Raw genomic sequence first — 7,013 nt, forward strand, 5'->3', positions numbered from 1 at the left:
ATGCAACTAAAGTAGAAAGGATTGTAATTGATTTGTAGGAATATCCTTTGGGAGTCGAAAATACATCAGATGAGAAGACTTAATTAGGACAGCATAGCTTTATATAGTTAAAGGCCATTCTATATAGAAAAGATATGAATCCTGCCTGGCTGATGTGGCTCAGTGGTTGAGCGTCAACCTATGAACCAGGAGGTCACCGTTCAAATCCCGGTCAGGGCACATGCCTGGGTTGCGGGCTTGATCCCCAGTGTGGGGCGTGCAGGAGGCAGCCGGTCAATGATTTTCTCTCATCATTGATGTTTCTATCTCTATCTCCCTCTCCCTTCTTCTCTGAAATCAATAAAAATATTTTTTTTAAAGATAAGCAAAATGGATTTGAAGAGAAGAATGGAATTCAGAATACCAGCTAGGAATCTATTCTCAAATTTCTCTGGTGACTGTACTTTTTGAGCAGAAGTTGGAGCCTGTGATCTGACAAGTGTCGGAGTGAACACAGAACAACAAAATAGAATATTTGAATTGAGGATGTCCCCAAAAATCTTTAGTTATTCTAAGTACTCCAGGCATGTGGCAATGAGGCAGTATGATCTCTTAACCCCTTCTTCTTTCTTATAGCATATTGTAAGATGAGGCCTCCCCAAACCTTCTGAAATTGGTCAATTTGGGGGCAAGTAGGAAATTATTTAGCAACAATTGCACCATTGTGAGATTTCACTCTTTCCTGGACCTATGTTTTAGTTAGATTTCTATTTACACCCAATTCATCTCAAATAACCAAAACAAGACAAATTACTCTGAATGTGAATAAACTACTTAGCTACCTACCTGAAGCTGAATTTCCCATAAAGTGCCACACTCCCTACGACATTCTTACCACACAGTTGGGTCTCATAGGTACCAGCCATACTGAAGATATTAATACTTCTCAGGAAGGATAACATAATGCCTTTGTGGGAAAATGTTTTTCACGCACACACACCATTTACCAATACAACTATTGTATAACCTTAGCTCTATCTGCCCTGATTGCCTTACTCCCATCCCACTAACTACCATTAAGTTCTCAGCAAGGAGTAATAACTTCCTAAGTTTTGAAGAAACTACAAATAAAATGATCAATAATTTTATCATTAAAAATCCAAAACTGCCCTAGCTGGTTTGGCTCAGTGGATAGAGCATTGGCCTGTAGACTGAAGGGTCCAGGGTTTGATTCCAGTCAAGGGCACATGCCCGGGTTGCAGGCCTGATCCCCGGTGGGGGGCATGCAGGAGGCAACCAATCAATGATTCTCTCTTATCATAGATGTTTTTATCTCTCTTTTCCTCTCCCTTCCTCCCTGAAATCAATAACAATGTATTTTTTTAATCCAAAACTTGTGCTAAACAACAACAAAAACTAAACTGGAAAGAAATACAATAGACTAAATAATATTTACAGTAATTAAACAAGCAAAGGGTTACCACCTACATTAAATTAAGCTTGTAAAAAAAATTAATAAGAGACCTAACCAGTTTGGCTCAGTGGATAGAGCGTCAGCCTGCGGACTGAAGGGTCCCAGGTTCGATTCCGGTCACGGGCATGTACCTTGGTTGCGGGCATATCCCCAGTGGGGGTTGTGCAGGAGGCAGCTGATCGATGTTTCTCTCTCATCGATGTTTCTAACTCTCTATCCCTCTCCCTTCCTCTCTGTAAAAAAAATCAATAAAATATTTTTTTTAAAAAAATTAATAAGAACAGAGTTGCCCTCAGTGGTCCCCCAGATCTGTCTCTTCAACAGTGTTTGGACAGAACAGACCCAGAGACGCCCCTTCTTCCAGCCTCCAACCACCCTCCAACCTCTTTTCTAGTCATCACTTTTGGAACCACCTCAGCCATCCTCAGCTTATGAGACCAGCCAACATTTTTGTTTATGCTTTTTTACCTTAACTCCTATTGGTGAACAACCGTGAGCTCCCAAATTCGTCAGAATTATTCCACTGAGATAGAGGCTGCCATCACCCGCCTGGCCACCCGGCATCTGCGGGCCTCGGGCACCTACCTCTCTCTGGGCTTCGGTTTCCACCTCTACGATGTGGCTCTGCAGGGCATGGGCCACTTCTTCCCAAAGTTGGCAGAGAAGAAACGCGAGGGCGCTGAGCATCTCCTAAAGGTGCAAAACCAGCGCAGTGACCGCATTCTCTCCAGGACATGCTGAAGCCTTCCCAGGATAAGTGGGGTGACACTCAGGTCACCATTGAAGCCGCCAGGGCCTTGGAGAGGAACCTGAACTAGGCCCTTTTGGTTCTACCCCCACAAACCCTCGGCTCTGTGGCTTTCTGGAGAACTATTTCCTGGGTGAGCAGGTGAAACTCATCAAGAAGATGGGCAACCACCTGACTCACCTCTGCAGGCTGGCTGGCCCCAGGCTGGGCTGGGTGAGTATCTCTTCAAAAGGCTCATCCTCAAGCATGACCAGGAGCCTTTGGAGTCCAGGGGCCTTTGAGGGCCCCTCGGCATTCCCCTGGTGTCTGGCTTTTGCCTGAGCCTCTCCTTAAAACCAGTAGGCATCCTTTTAACCACCCTGGAGCCCTTTCCCATGCTGTAGACCTTGAAGTAGCCTGTCTGTATTTTACTTCTAAATACAATGAGAAAGCCATCTATGAAAAGCAGATATGTTTTCTTGAATCATTAACACTTATCCAGACAACTCATCACTTTTTAGAGTGAAGTTGACATTCTGAGCTAAAGAACTAAGCCCAAAGAATATGATACAGACAAGAAGTTTCTCAAATAATATACAAAACTGCTTTAAAAGGCATTTCTTTCTAATCAAATCAAATATACTAAACAGTAGTTTGTTTTGCAAATCATAACCTAAAATTGGCTTAGATTTTCTCAAAGAAATTATGCCATTTAAAACTGAATCATCTTTATCCTATGGAATATATTCAACTGATCAGGAGTGGCAACATTTTTGTCAGAGTTAACAAACAAAAAAAAAATTTGCAAGTCTGCTTGTATATTTGATATTGAAAAAGTGCAGTAGAGCTGAGGTTTTTATATGAGAACATAAAAACATTTTAAATTGGATTTTAAAGTGTCCTAAGTAGTTTAGAATTACAGTTCTCTTACATACATTTTTAAAAACTCATGCAAGACATAACCCTTTTTAAATATATTTACAGCCCAAAAATGTTATTGGTTTCATACCATTTCATATAATACCATCAAAGTTAGCACCAATTTTATCATATTACTGATTCACTTTCATCAAGGAAATAGCCTCCTGGTTATTAAAAAAGCCTCATCTCTATTTCACAGGCACCATTTTCCATGAGAGAACTTCCACTAGAGAAGTCCTCAATCTTTGCTATAATTGGGATCATCTGAGGCTCTTTCAAATATATAAGGTTTCACCAAAACTTATTAATTCTGAAAGGGAGGTTGGGAACTAGCATCAAACTTTATAAAAGCTTCTTATGAGATTCTAATGATTATCCAGGGCTGTGAGTCACTACAACAAAGTCATATTACAATCCTCTCTCCCCAACCCTCACTTACTCATCCCAAGTGAGAAATTTACCTGGCTTGTGAGAGTTTGGAGTATAGTATGCATTGGTTCATGTTCCTACATTGGGTGGAATTAATGTCTTAAAAAGCAGCATACCATTTCTTCACAAAGTAGAACATATACTTACCATATGACACAACAATCACATTCCTAGGAATTTTCTCAGGGGAAAACATAAGTCCACACAAACACGTGAAGGCAAATGTTTGTAGCAGCTTTATTCATAATAAGCCAAAAACTAGAATCAACTCAAAGGTCCAGCAACTGGTGGATGGATAAACAAACTGTGATATATCCATGTAATGGAATACAATTCAGCAATAAGAAGAAACAAACTACTGATACATGCAACACCATGGATGTTACATACTATACAATTCCATTTACAAAGCAATCTAGAAGCAAAACGAGGGACAGAAATCTGATCAGGATTGCCAGGGTCTGGAAGCAAGAGTGAAAGGAGAGGAGATTCACTGCAAAGGCATAGGAGGGGCGTGATGGGAATGTTCTATATATTGATTGTCATGGTGGTCCCATGATTCTATATATTTGTCACAACTTCATCCAACTACACATTGAAAATGTTAAATTTTTCCCAGACAAGATAAAGCTAAAAGAGTTAGTTCATCACCACCAAACCAGTATTACAAGAAATATTAAAGGGTATTATTTACTAAGAGAAAAAAAAAGATTTAAAAATATGAATAATAAAATAACTATAACTATATACCTTTTAATAATTACTTCAAATGTAAATGGCTTCAATGTTCCAATTAAAAGACATAGCATGGCTGAATGGAGAAGAACACAAGACCCATACATATGCTGCCTACAAGAGACCAACCTAGATCGAAAGACACACACAGATTTAAAGTAAAGGGATGGAAAAGGTATTTCAGGCAAATGGAAATTGAAAAGAGGGTAGCAATACTTGGACAAAATAGGCAAGGAAGGACATTGCCAAGATATGGAAGCAACCTAAGTGATAGACAATTGAATAAAGATGTGGAACACAGCCCTGGCCAGTGTGGCACAGTTGGTTGACTGTAATCCCATGCACTGAGAAGTCCCCGGGTTGATTCCTGGTCAGGGTAATGTCCAGGTTGCAGACTCTAACCCTGTAGGAGGCATGCAGGAGGTAGCTGATCAATGATTCTCTCTCATCATTGATGTTTTTATCTCTCTCTCTCTCTCCCTTTCCTCTCTGAAATCAATTTAAAAAAAATTTTTTTTATACTATAAATGATATTTTGGAGAAGATAGGGTAAATTTGAATATGGACTGAATATTACATTATATTAGGGATTTTATTCATTTTCTTTGGTGTGATAATGATATCGTGAATTCATAAGCTTATGTGAATTCATGAGCACACGAATATGTAAATACTAGAGGCCCGGTGCATGAAATTCGTGCACGGGGGGCGGGGGGGTGTCCCTCAGCCCAGCTTGCACCCTCTCCAATCTGGGATGATCCCCTCAGGGGATGTCCGACTGCCGGATGTCCATAGGGATCGGGCCTAAACCGGCAGTCGGACATCCCTCTCACAATCTGGGACTGCTGGCTCCTAACCGTTCTCCTGCCTGCCTGCATGATTGCCCCTAACCGCTTCTGTCTGCCAACCTGATCACCCCCTAACCATTCCCCTGCCAGCCTGATTGACGCCTAACTGCTCCCCTGCCAGCCCTATCGCCCTCAACTGCCCTCCCCTGCAGGCTTGGGCACCCCTAACTGTCCTCCCCTGCTGGCCTGATCGCCCACAACTGCCCTCCCCTGCTGGCCATCTTGTGGTGGCCATCTTGTATCCACATGGGGGCAGCCATCTTATGCAAGGGTGTGATGGTCAATTTGCATATTACCTCTTTATTATATAGGATATACATGTATTTATGCATTTAAATATGTACATATGGATAGACAAAGCAAATAGGTTAAATAATATTGCTGAATGTAGGTATAGAAGTATTATTGTACTTTTCTTTCGATTTTTCCTTCTGGCTAAAAATTTTCATAATAAAAGATTAGAAAAGAATAAAATAGTATTGATTTTATAGGGGACATGTTGTCTTCTTGGCTTAAGGAACAGAAATGACCCAATGAAATTACTGTAAACCAGTGATTAAGAACAATTTAAACACAACAATGTGAACATACTTAACACTATTAAACTGTACACTTAAAATGGTTCATAGTAAATTTCATGTTATGTTTACTTCACCACAATTTTTCAAAAATGTTTTAAGTTTTAAAATAAAAATAAAAGAATAATGTAAAGGCCTCTGTCTAGCACAGTCCCTCTGGAATCAGTTTTGCTCAGGAAATAAGGAAAGAAATACATTGATTTTTAAAGATATGCTTCGGTTTTATTAGAAGAGTGAGCACGGAGGATAAAACAAAAAATAAAAGAACACTGTTTGAATGGGTTAGATTCCAGAGGAAGAGAGAGAATTCCTTAGGAGAAAGGGTAAGGCCCTAGAGAAAAAGCTAAATCAATATAAAAAGAAAATAAGAAAACTTCAAAGCCAGGTTAAACCACCAAAAAAGAAGGGAAGAAAAAAAAAGAATATATATATATTCTAATTTAACTGTCCACAAATATTATACAACTGGAGCCCCAGCATGCAAAATCGCATGAGACCCAGACCCACCGCACGGCGAGACCCATCAATGCACCTCTTGGTGACCAGTCGTTTGGTCGTTACAGCATTACAGCGTTACAGTCACTGGCTTTTTATAATATAGACTAGAGGCCCAGTGCACAAAAATTTGTGCACTCAGGGGGGGTCCCTCAGCCCGGCCTGTGCCCTCTCGCTTTCTGGGACCCTCGGGGGATGACCACCTGCTGGCTTAGGCCCGCTCCCCGGGGGATTGGGCCTAAGCTGGCAGTCAGACATCCCTCTGGCAGCCTGGGAGCCCTTGGGGGATGTCCACTTGCCAGCGGGGAGCAGGCCTAAGCTGCAGTCGGACATCCTTAGCACTGCTGAGGAGGCAGGAGAGGCTCCCACCACCACTGCTGTACTGGCAGCCGTCAGCCTGGCTTGTGGCTGAACAGAGCTCCCCCATGTGGGAGCGCACTGACCACGCTCTTGCATTGAGCGTTTGCCCCCTGGTGGTCAGTATGTGTCATAGTGACCAGTCATTCCCAGTCGTTCTGCTGTTAGGGTCAATTTGCATATTACCCTTTTATTATATAGTATAGAGGCCTGGTGCATGGGAGGGGGCTGGCTGGTTTGCCCTGAAGGGTGTCCAGGATCAGGGTGGGGGTCCCGCTGGGGGTGCCCTGGCCAGCCTGGGTGAGGGGCTGAGGGCCATTTCAGGCTGGCCACACCCCCCTTCAGGGAAGGGGGGTCCTGCTGGGGTGTCTGGGCAGCCTGGGTGATTGGTCGAATGGCTGTTTGCAAGGCTGGGCACAGCCCTTTCAGGGAGGGGTCCCCACTGGGGTGCCTGGCCAGCCTGGTTGAAG

General features: G+C 42.4%; 1 pseudogene; it reads left to right on the forward strand.

Moving 5' to 3' along the window:
• Nucleotides 1-1,950: 1,950 nt before the first annotated feature.
• LOC106696078 lies at nt 1,951-2,482 on the forward strand (annotated as a pseudogene).
• The last annotated feature ends 4,531 nt before the right edge of the window (nt 2,483-7,013 follow it).

Source organism: Myotis lucifugus, unplaced genomic scaffold (assembly GCF_000147115.1).
Source record: "Myotis lucifugus unplaced genomic scaffold, Myoluc2.0 scaffold_8331, whole genome shotgun sequence".
NCBI lineage: Eukaryota > Metazoa > Chordata > Mammalia > Chiroptera > Vespertilionidae > Myotis > Myotis lucifugus.